Source organism: Desmodus rotundus, chromosome 2 (genome assembly GCF_022682495.2).
Source record: "Desmodus rotundus isolate HL8 chromosome 2, HLdesRot8A.1, whole genome shotgun sequence".
NCBI classification, from domain to species: Eukaryota; Metazoa; Chordata; class Mammalia; order Chiroptera; family Phyllostomidae; genus Desmodus; species Desmodus rotundus.
Window position 1 is genome coordinate 155,306,617 of NC_071388.1, and position 12,700 is coordinate 155,319,316.

The 12,700-nt window shown below is 37.1% G+C and overlaps 1 protein-coding gene across 2 annotated transcripts in view; it reads left to right on the forward strand.

Annotated features, from left to right (window-relative positions):
• B3GALT1 (beta-1,3-galactosyltransferase 1) overlaps positions 1-12,700 on the forward strand; it is a 510,742-nt gene that overhangs the window by 312,404 nt on the left and 185,638 nt on the right. For both annotated transcript variants that reach the window (XM_071220665.1, XM_071220664.1), the window contains one exon: positions 3,748-3,890. The gene's annotated coding sequence lies outside the window, so the exon portion shown is untranslated. The remainder of the gene's footprint in view (positions 1-3,747; positions 3,891-12,700) is intronic.

Here is a 12,700-nt window from a genome sequence, read left to right on the forward strand (position 1 = left end):
ACCCTGTGAAATCTTTTCTAGTCTTTCTCCTTCTGCTTCTCCCAGGCCAGGAATGAATTAGAAGTACGAGCTTAAAAACTTACTCTACAAGTCTATATCAGAATTTTCTCTCTTGTGTCCAGACCAACACTGTTTGTTTGTTTCTTTGTTTGTTTGTTTAACATAAGACTTTGTCATTTTGATTCTCACGTTCTGTAATGATACCTTTCATATCCCTCCTAAGCCAGTTGATTAGCGCCTTTGTCTAACTGGGGGAGATAGAGAAGGTGTCTGTCATAGAATTAATGACCACATTCCATGAATAAAGAAAAGCAAAGGGAATTGATTAATAGTCTTGGAAGCAGGATTATGTCATATAAATCTGGAACTATACTTCTTATATAGAGATTTATACTAATATCTTATTTGAACCTACTGAATCCTAACTTTTTTTTACCATACTCAATGAAACATACAAATCCCACTTGAATGCTGGCAAAATGATGGACTGTATATGGTTTTAAATTATAGCTTAAAACAAGCAAGAGGATGAACAAGGCTACTTAGCTCTGTAATCCAGAATCTCAACTTAAACAACATTCGCGTCTAAGGCAGGCTGGCATGTATTGTGATTCCATTATATAACTCATGAGAGTAGAAATTATAATCTGAATGGAAGAGGGTGAGCATTTAAGAATTCAGAAAAAAAGTAAACCTGAAGAAATATTTCAGTGACCTGTACTTTCTTTTATTTCTCAACCACAAACAACATGGACTAAATTTGATTTTGCAATCTTAAAAATAATAATTTAGGTCCTGAAAAATTAACATATTGTAATACATATGTAGAAACTATGGAAATAAAATACCACCCTAGTGAAGGAGCTGAGAAAATATATTTTGGGCATGGGAAATTTTATTTTCAAATGAGAACATGAGAGTACATTTACAATTATTGACAGTTGGTGAATTATTTTTTCCCATTTTTCTCTGGGTGGTACAGATGGGAGGCTAATGTCCTCCAAATTGATTTCTTAGTTTTACATATGTGTAAATTAGCCTGTGCAAATTACAGGTTTTCTTTGTGTGCTTTATTAAGTCCTGTCAAAGCTGTTGTAAGGGCAGATTTTATGTTGTCTAGTTAGTTGTTGTGAAGATTAGCCATGTAGGTCCTTGAGTTACTTTAAGTATTAGACAGTCTCATAGAGTCAGCTAGCCCTGCTGTTGCGCTCAGTTCCCATCCCATACCACCATCTAGTTTTATGTGAGGAAGGGATGTTAGGCTTCCTAAGAGAGTAGAGGTCTTCAAACTGAAGACCACTCATTCCCCTCTTGCCCATCATTTCCCTATACAAGTGGTGCCCGCCCACACTCCCCAGCTTACAGAGCCCAGTTTTAATTTAAGCAAACAGTAGTCATTCTTAGATCTTTCCCGTGGCTCATCACCTGGGTCTAATTACACAATGGTTCCGTGGAGACTCTTTGAGAAAGAGTAAAAACAAGTAAGGTAACAGCAACAAGTTCCAGCGTAAAGCACATTGTTGAATAGATACATTTTCAGGGTCTGACTTTTTTTTTAATAATTACACTTGGCAGAGTTGAATTTTCTTGTAAAGTACTAACTTTTTCAATTCTCTTCTATGTACACTTCCCTTAAATATCTAAGGATTCTAAGTGTAAACCATCATGATACTGAGGCACAAGAATTGTGCTTCAGCGTGTTGTGCTTCAAGCACACAACGGGAAAGAAAAAGGCATCAAAAGTTAGAATAATGACGAGGCATTCAGGCATTGAATTGGCATATTTGAAAGTTGTGACTTATCCTGGATTAGGCATCCTAAAGCTTACTGTTGGTGCAGGAAAGGGAAAACTGATTGCAGTTATAGCATGATCGATGTAGACTCGACCACATTTGCTTAATAAATACTCAATTTTGGCACTTCCCTAATAGATGTTGTGTCTGGACTTTGGAGATACTGCAGTGAAGATGATAGAGTTCACCCTCTAGTGAGGGAGATAATAAGGAAAGGGGCAACTCAGAAAGAGTGCAATCAAGGTCTATGATAGGGAAGAAAAAAATTTTTTTCAGATGGATGGAGGGTGGTACTGTTCTCTGAAACAGGCAAAGTTCACAGATAAAAGCGTGCTTATTGGCAAGTGGAGGATGATGTGTTCATTTGGTACCTGTTCCTTTAAGGTATCTGTGGGATATTCAAATGGGAATGGCGGATGGACAGTTGAATTTTTAAATTTTGAAGTTCAAAGAGATATTTGGGCCAGAGAGTAAGATCTGAGGAATTGTCAGCTTTTGATCACTGAAACCTCTAGAATGGCTGAAATTAACAGGGGAGAGTGTGTAGAGAGAAAAAAGCAGAGAGTCCAGGGAAGAAGCCGTAAGGGTCACTAATATTTAAGGGGCGGGCTGGGGCAGGGCAGTCCAAACAACAGCCGGAGGGGACAGTATCAGTGCTGAAAGATGCAAGCCAGTGTGTGCCCCCAGCAAGAAGGGGGCAGGGTTGATATTAATGAATTAGGTCCTCAGCTACCAAAATGTTTAGGAAAGACCATCTGCTTGGAATTCACATAAAATTTTATCAGTTAAATTTAGTTTCTAGTGCAAAAACATAAGACATTAAATTTGGACAAATATCTTGTAAATTCATTTACCAAGAGTTATAATCAAGAAGCAATGAGGCTTTTTGAACCCTTCCTTAACATTAATGGTGAGGATATACCAATAAACATCAATCAAGTTAATGTGGTATATTTTATAAGACTGTATACTATAAGAATAGGTAAGCATGTATTTATTATTTTCAAACTGATATGATTCCCTCAAGTAGTTGGTTAAAGTGTTTTGGTGGTCCATGCATACGCTAGCCTTTCCCTACTCTTTAGAGAGCAAGCACTTGAGCTCTGTCAATTTGTCTTAATAATCAGAGAGTATCTGAGCCTAGCAGGTAGAACTAGGAAGAGGCTTATCCCCACAAATGTAAAGAGGAAATTTCTAACTCGCTCTCAGAAACAAAAGACTATATGTACTATGAAGTTTCTGTTGTTTCTACAAATTGGTAACTATGTGTTGTGTATATATTTTGTGCCTAGAACTATTGTAGGTTCTGGAGATAAGGCTGTAAGCAAGACATGAGGAAGGAAGGAAGGAAGGAAGGAAGGAAGGAAGGAAGGAAGGAAGGAAGGAAGGAAAAGAGGGAAGGAGGAAAAAGAAAGCGTCCCTGAAATTGCAAGACTTTCATTCTAATTTAGGGAGACAGAATATCAATACAATCGAAAATTTAAATATGTAAGAAAAACTATCAAGTAGTAATGAGTGCTATTGAGAGAATAAAAAAAGAATGCTGTGATCATATATATCACGACAGATGCTGGTAGAAAAAAAATTGTCCAGAAATGAATAAATTAATTACCTTGGAGAGAGGAAGTTTAACTGTGAGTGAATTTTGAGAAAATAAGAGGGGATAGGATCTAGAAGTTGAGGGATTAGTCTTGGACAGAACAACCTCATCAAAGTCACAAAAGGGAAGGACTGTTTGCTCATGAAAACAGATAATGTACGTACATGACTAGCTCAGCTGTCAGAGTACCTGACATCAGCAAATGGCACAAATAAAGGCTTTTATTTTTCATGGACTACTGATTGTTAACCATTCACAAGGACATTCATATATGCAAAGTATATGAATAGGTTGCTATACTTCTTCATAGGAAGATAAGGCATTCCTGCCTGATATCTACGTATTTCTATGCAGTTTGACCACAGAATGCTACACAGGAGATTTGAGGCCCTTCAGTAAAACCTGGATGGCTGCTGTCATTGGAAGCCATGTAGATTCACGTATGTTGTTGGAGTTCGGACTAGATGATCCTGAGCGTCCTCCCCAACTCTAAGAATGTAAGTTAATATTATACAACTGATGGCTAAGGGGCAAAAAATTCTAATTCACTTTTATCTTTTCAGACTAATTTTCCAAATTTTCTCCCAGTGTGTAGTTATAAATAGAAGAATCACTTGTCATTTTCCTTATTTTAGTTATTTTTTATTATTATTAGTCAATGATTTGCTGAGTTTTATTCTGGAAAGTCTATAATTCTGTGATTTAGAACTTGATTACAATTTGTGAAAATAAAAGAACTAAATCAGAGATGGAGACAAGAAGTATATCTGAATGGTTGAAACTGTGGAAATGGTATAAAAGCTTTAATTATAAAAAGCATCTTTGGTTAGTTCCATGTATTTTTTGTTGGTAACTTTTTTAATATTAAAATTTGGGGGCTTTATACACAGTTGTTCCGTCATACTTTTTGGCTCAAAGTTGCAGTGCAGGCTCTATAGGGTAGTTCAATATGTACATAATTAGAAGCCTTTTGGCAAGTGACTGGTCAGATGAAAATTTCAGTATTGAAATTTTACAAGTTAAAAGTAAAATTTCAATACTTATTAAATAACCATAAGGGAAACCTTAAAAATTGACACTCTGCATACTAGAAATTTTCTTCTGCCACATTGTGGAATATTTATTTCACTTCTTATTTCTAAAATACTGTCTAGATGACCTTGGTTCCACAGACATTTGCATAAATTATACAGATGTCGGAAAAAAATATAAGGCAAAATAATATTTTCAGTGGATCAAGGGCAGTAACACAAATACTAAAAAGTCTACCTGTGCTGGGATCTCTCTTGCTCCATCACCACCAGCCTCTGGTAAAGCTTGAAAGTCGTTTCTGAAGAGATCATTTTAACCACTCCAGTTGTAAAGTATTTCTGTGGTTTGATGTGGATTTTTTTTATGTGATGGCTGTTATCCCTACCAGATCACTAATAAGTGAGTCTTAGGGCATTTCAGAGAGAGGGAGAGAGGGAGAATCTCCCCCCATTCTTCCTATGGTGGAGAAAAAATTTCCCTCCCACCCTGGAACCAGAGCCTCGGCTGCTCCTGCTAGTTAGTGATGACTAGCAGTGGCGGTTCCCAACTCCAGAAGCCAGTAGTACCGATTCCAGTTTTTGTTTCAGTTTCAGGAAGTCTATCTTGCTCTGAGTCTGGTCTTGCCCAAGAAGATTATTTCCTAGAAAGAGCCCTTGACTCTTTCAAAATACCACTCTCCTCCTTATCATTGGCCCAACTCCAGATAGGTCTCCTTATTTGTAAACTAACATTTCATAAACATAGTAATGCTCTTTGTCAGGAAAGTTGGAATTTTATGCAGCATATTTGATAAGTGGATTTGGTCACTTGAGCCTTTGGAGCTCTTTCTTCATACACTGTTTCTAACTCTTACCAAAAATGCAAACCCTGGAAACTGCCTCTCGTTCCTTTGTCCTGTGTCCTACTAGTGTGGTTCTCTACCTATGGAAACGGGAATAATGATGGGTACTGCAGTGTGTACCTGGCCCTTGCTTCAAGGGACCAGGAACAGTCCAGTATATCAGGAAACAACACTAGTGCAGTTCAGATGCCTTCAAGTGAGATTCAGTACAAGGAACAAGCTTGCTGTTCTCTATGATTCCAAAGGCATCTTGAGAGAAGATTCTATTATTGTGATTGGACTTTCCAGGTCTCAGAGGCCCAAGTAATTTCCACAGTCTAATTGCTTGCTTACTATTTCTAGAATAACTCATTAAAGGATTGTATGGATTTGTATGGGTGAAGAACCTGCAAAATATAATTTGTGAGGGTCTGATCCTCCTTTCATGATGCATGTGAGTCTCACTGTGGCTAGAAGGTGTTAGCTATGCCTCTGTTAGCAGACTTCTAGGGAACTACCCTTATTTTCCCGAATGAAAGATACAATGATAGTGACATTTTAAAAAATCTTATCAGAAGGTTTTCACGTAACTGAAGCATAACTGCTACCTGGCTGGCAGGGATTGCATGATGCATTGCGTTATAAGATAAACCTTACTTCAGGAAGGTTAAAAAGTGCAGATGTGTGCAGCTGAGAATCAATGAAATAAGGTGGTATTTCTGCCCCATCACATTTACACGTTTGATAAATAGCCTTTGAAGAATTGTTCCTGATGGTTAGTCATTGTTAATGCAATTTGTTGTCTTCAGGTGTGCGTTTGATTAACTGAAAGGGGGAAAAAAAGGATAGGCTATAATCCCTGGATTTTCTTCATCGTGCAGTGGAGCTTACATCCTCAATGCAGGATGGATGTTTACCGTCATCACTCAGGCTACAACAGAAGTGAATTGAATAAGTGGGAAAGTGTTTTTTTTAAATATGGGAAGCACTGCAGTCACCCTCTTATCCCTCAATTACAATGGGTAAAATCTTGTTAGTATTTTATTGAAGATGCTTTCCTAGCTCTTTGTGTTTCACTAAACCCCAAAGCAATTTCTACGATATGCTATGATGAACTGCTGCTTGAGTTGCTGTATGTAAATGCCCATCATGGAGGGGCATTAACTCACTGTAGCACCAGGAGGACCTGGTGCAGTTTGACCTTGAGAACATACTAATAAAACTCTAACTCACTCTCTTTCTTCTCACTGATCTGTACTGCGTCAGTGAAAAGAACTGAGCTTCCAATAACAGAAGGATGAGGATAAGATGCTTCAAGAGTTACATGTTCTTCTCCATGTTATTATGATAATCAAATGTGAAGCCAAAGGATGAATTAGCCAAGGGTTATAAAAGCAGTAAAACAGATGCTTTCAGTTTATGGATTCAATGTTGCAACAAGAAGCTACACTATGAGATAATGTAGTACTTAGGTGGGACTGAAGACAAGAAGGACGGCATATACTTATCCTCTCACACAATTTCTGTAAAGGAAAAAATAAAACTTTCAGAAGTGCACAGAAACTGTCTAAAGCACAAAAAATCAGCTCTATTCTTGGTAGATTGTTTTGGCCCTATATATTTTTCAAAGAAACAGTAAAAAACTATAAATTTTTCCTAGAGATAAAGAATGAAAACAAAAACAACAAACTCTGAGATATAATTAAATGAAAATGTTATTATATTATAATAACACTACTCCTATCCCATTTGTGCTTTGCCCAGCCATGTGAAAATTTGTCACTTAGATCCTTGCCCAGAAATGCATCTTTTTTGTATGTAAATGGCCTATAATTTAGTATATCTTAGTAATTTATTAGTTCACTATCACAGGCATGATTGGTTGTGGTTTCTATTTAAAACAAATATTTTTAAAATATGTAAAATGTTTTAAACAGCACATACTCCTATTCTGCACATACAGAAAAAACAACCCCGAGTTTGCCAGAGGAAAGTGCAGTCCCTCATGCTGTTGTGTGGAAACCCAACCAGTCATCATTTGTAACGGTCATGCTCACTTGGCACCGCTAGGGAATAGCGCCCTCTTTCACGTGGATCTTTGCGTTTGCTTCCTTGTTTCCACCTCGCCCCTAGAAGTTGGTTCTCTCCACTCTAAGAGAATGATCCTGTTCAGCTTTTGGAGATCAGGCAAATTCTCTGCTCAAAGCCCTCCAGGGGGTTCCTATTAGAATGCTAAAGACTGCAGAACGGCCTGCAAAGCCCCACCTCTCTGGTTTCATCATCCGTTCCTTTCCTGGTTGTTCACTCTACTCCAGCTACAGTGGTCTCCTGGGTGTTCCGAAAACACACCAGCCTTATCCCGGGAACTTTGTACTGCTGTTGCTTTTGCCTGCATTGCTCTTCCAGGGATATGTATGTGCATCACTCCCTCACCTCCTTCAGGTCAGATTTAACGTCACCTTTTCAGTGAGGCCTCCTCTGACTGTTGAAAGTTGCTATCTCACCCCCTCCCCCGCCCGCCCGCCCGCCGGCCAACTCCGCTACCCTTCTCCTCCTCCTCCCTGTCTGTAGTTTTTATAGGAACATGTATCTGTCTAATATATTAATTCCTTTTTGTTTTGGTCTATATTCTTCACTCCTCTGAAGAACAAAATTCAATGAAGACAAAGATATTTTTACTGTTTGATTTCCTATTATATCACAAAGGCCTAATAAGCACTATTGATATTTATGTTTATTGAATGTATCTATGATTACAAAAATAATTAATAGATATTATAATCAAAATTTATTTTCAGAGTATAAATTCAAAGATCATAAAAGTGTCTTAATACTTAGTTTTTTTAATACTGAAGTATCAGATTATATTGGACGTTTGTTTTTATCCCTATTGCCCTAAGAAACAAAGCAATTAGTGGTGGAGGGAATTAATTTACAATGCAAAGAATTTCTCATTTTGAAATATAAAGTTTACTAAATGTTGTTTAAATCATCATGATTTTGAAGTGGGTATAAATTTTGTGGGGAAATGTCAGTGATTGGATTATTATAATTTGGTTTGAATCAAGTTGAGGAAAAAAGGGTGGATCTATAATTTATTGTTTTAAATATTTTATTTATTGAAAAACACATTATGAGAGGACGACCAATTCATTTCACTGGGAATGATAAATTTAATATATAATCGAATGTTTTTTAAAACATTAATTTAGATAGTGACTCAAGGGATTTTGTGTCAGTCATTTAAATGTTTAATTGAGATTGTGTGTAATAGTCAAGAGAAACAGGATGTGTATGTACATATGTGTGCCTGTGTGTGCGTGCATATATCCCCATGACGGTATTTATGTTTGTGAAGAGACCTGTTACAAGTCATTGACTCATGCAGTCATGGAGACTAAGAAGTCTCAAGATCTACAGTCAGCAAACTAGAAACTCGTGAGAGTCAATGATGAAAGTTCCAGTTGGAAATTAAATGGGCTCGAGACCCAAGAAAAATTGGAATTTCAGTTCAAATCCAAAGGTCGGAAAAGACCAGTGTCCCAGTTCAAGCCATCAGACAGGAGGGGTTCCTTCTTACTTGAGGGAGGGCCAGCCTTTGGGTTCCATTCAACTGACTGAGTGAGGGCCACCCACCTTAGAGAGGGCGCTTTGCTTTACTCGGTCTTCGCATTCAAATGTTCTTCTCATCTTCATGGACATACCCCGAATGTTAGACCAAATAGCTGGGTACCCTGTAGTCTAGTCAATCTGACACATAAAATGCACCATCACATTGTGTTCCAAATTTCTTCACCATCTACAGACTGTTTCTCATAATGACTCTAGAATACAACTACCTGTGTCTCCACTGTCTGTAAAAGCAATATGTTGCTTATTAAGTGAGAGAAAGATGAATATTTCAAAATCTATTTGAGATGTCAAAAGTTATTTTTTAAATCTCTAAAGGGTTTTTTTCATTGAAAACTCTATTTAAAGAAAAAAGCAAATTCTAAGGTGAAAGATTATGACAACTTTAAGAGTGGGTTTCTATTTCTTTTTTTTACTATTGTTGTTCAATTACAGTTGTCTGCATTTTCTCCCCACCCCACCACCCATTTCATTTTAATAACAGTATAAATATAATATTTTATCAAACAAGGGGCTTCTATATTATTAAATTTTATTTTAATTTTTTATATGATTGACAGGAAATAAAACATTTCAGAACTACTTTTTTAAAGTAGTGACAAATATGCAAAACAATGTAATGGCCTCAAGACAAATATAGTCCCCAACTTTGATTTTATCAGAACTACACAAAGCTCAACTTCATCTATGAGTATATTATCTTCAGTGCGCTTTCTGTTGGTTCAATTGATAGTTTTTCATGAAATCCTTTGATCTCAGCATTCCTATTAAGCTTCTTTGGCTCAATTAACCCTACAAAGAGAACTGAGTTTGTACTTAATTTCTTCTCCATATTTCTCAAGAATATCCCCAAACCTCATGGTGGGAAAACAGACCCTGGGACTTGACAGTGAAGCGAGAGTTGACCTATATGAGGCAGTGGTCAGAGTACTTACCAGCTGGTAAGCCAAGGTAGCAACCAAGCAGAATACGTGCCATAAACGTCATTACTAAATACACGTGCCCAAAGTTCTCAGTGGATTTTGGAAGCATTTGTCACAAAAGAAACCAATGATGTTTACTACGTTATCATGCCTATAAAATGTTACACTTTCTTTGGTATGTCATCACATATTTGCATTCCAAACTCTAATTTATAGGCCCTACAGCTTTCAGAGGACGTAATAGTATGAATGTGATGTTGACATTTTTGCTGAATTTATCATGGAAATTGGCATTTCATGAAAATATTCCACAATAAATAATGCATGTGAATAATTTTAACCTGAAATTTCTCAGAAAGCTCCAGTAAAGCGCTGATAGAGTTTATTGAAAATGGACTTGGAGTGTGTGGTGGGCGGAGGGGGGCTCTAGTAAGGGTCACCACAAAAAAAGCCCAGCCCTCAGAAACGCAACAGAGTTAGGAGTTGGAAATGCATGAACATAAAGAGTTAGAAAACTAGATCAAATGGGGCAGTTCCTGTGAAGAGGCACGGGAGAATGTTGCAGAGCATCAGGCAGGAGGGGGGAGACCCTTTCTGGTAGAAGACCTCAGCAATGGCTTCACAGAGAAGGGGAGGATGGACAGGATGCTAAGAGAAGAGTAAAGTGAGTGAACAAGCAGGTGAAGGAAGAAAAACTTTTCTCTTCTTCCCTTCAGGTTTTTTGGTTCATCTAATATGGAATTAACATGCAACAGATAAACAGGATATGAACAAATTTAATTTTGTACATATGGAAGCTCCAAAGATATGAGGCTCAGAGATGTGACCAAAGCAGACAGATTTAAACCTTTTAGAAAAAGAAACAAACCTGTGTGTGGGGGGGGAATAACAAGGCAAAGAAGTTTGGGTGTGGGGTAGTAAATTAGTGAAGAAGTGACAAGATTCATTTATTTAATCTTCTGGGCCCTGAATTCCCTATCTCTGATGACAAGGATGCCACAGATAAGAAGGGTACCTTCACATGGGAGGGTATAGGAAAGGTACCTTCATGCAGGAAATTTATTTCCTGCTTTCATGGGGACAAAACAGTGTCAGAGTGTCCTGCTGTTTCTTAAGTAGCTTTGATTCAAAATAACGATTTCACTCTTATGTGTAATCTAATGAACAAACTGAACTAACAAGGGAATTGGGGACAGACTCATAGGTGGAGAACAGATGACAGTTAGTGGGTCGGGGGGAGGTTAGGGAGGAGGGTAAATGAGCAAAAAGGAAAAAGGACTCATGGACATGAATACCAGTGTGGTGATTGCTGGGGGGAGGAGGGTATAAGGGGACTAAATAGAAAAAACATCAAATATATTAATTTAAAAATAATCAATATGCCAAAGTGGCATATTTTGGGGTGGCATATTTTGCTCCCCTTCATAGATTTTGGACTGTCTTGTGAGCCGTGAGTGGCAACCTAAGGCCTCGTGCTCATTAATGTGAAATACAAAGAAAACTGAAAGATAGAAAAAGTGTTATAGCAACAGCAAATAATTAGCTCTTGAAATAAGAAAAACTGATACTAATTCTTATAAGAGATCAGGCCGATACTTAGACTCTGATCCTTGGAAAGAATAATTGCCAGTATTCAGACTGAACTCCAGAGTTCTCATGAGCCCCTTTAGGGACACGCTTCAACACAATGAGCATCTTGCACACCATCTCGCTCGTAGCGAGAAGTATTTTTTAAATAGATGTTTATAAAATCTTTATATTGACAAATACTGTCTAGTATTTTTGTCAAGCTACCAAGTTGTCTAATTAAAATTCTTAAGAATCACAAGAATTACCTACTTCAGAGTTATCTATTTAGATATTTAGAGTATAATTACATTATAGGTCGATAAAATTAGTCAGTTATTTAGGAAAGCCTTTTGGGGTGAACTGTTTCTAAGGATCTCTGAATAATCAGAAAATCTGTCCCCCTCATGACATTGCTGAACAAAGATTAAAAAGTAATGGCCGATTATTGGAACATTTGCTGTGCATATTTAATCCTGATAGATAAATTGGATTAATTTACACATGGACAACAGTGTGGTGATGGCTGTTGTCCATGTTTAAATTGGAAGTTAGATATGAACTAGTTCTAAATTAATCTTTGTTTTTCAATTTATACATGGAAATTGTTGTTTTAATGGCAATAAGTGATCTCAGGACCTACATGCACTCAATTACCAGCCTTTAGTAAATACAAGATACACCTAATATTGGTCCGACAAAAGAAGGAAATTTACATCCACTCTCGGGCCTCTAGGACCACACATCAAATAGTTTTACTTGTTGTCGAGATGGTGCCTGCGAACACGCTGGTCAGAAATACCCTTTAGAATTATAAAGCCAGAATGAATCTTGGTTTCATTAATGGAAAGTCAATGAATAGAAAGTGTGGTCTCTGCCTGCTTACTGTCTCCTTATACAATAGATACACAACTTTTTTTTTTCATTTTCTTTTAGAAAAATTTTAATATATGTTCCAATTTATTTTCTGTAAGCAAAAGATTAATACTAAGAAACATACTTGTAACATAAATTGACCAGTTATTGAGCCCATCTAGACTGAAAAACATTTTCATGCAGCCTCCAGAAAAGGTTTTGTCAAAGGATAACAAACATACAAAGTAACCATATGTGGTTACTTGCATGCTGAGTTTAATTTGTTCAGAGGAGTTTAGGCCCAAGTAGACTCAAAAGTTGACAACACCCTGCTTTGGACAGATGTAAATGCTATGCCGGCAATGCACTACTGATAAGCTGGCACTATTTGATGAAAATTTTAGGCCAAAAATGACCAGGGGAGAAATTCAAGATTTGCCTGTTTTTTAAGAAATAGTAAATTTTAATAGGATTTATATTT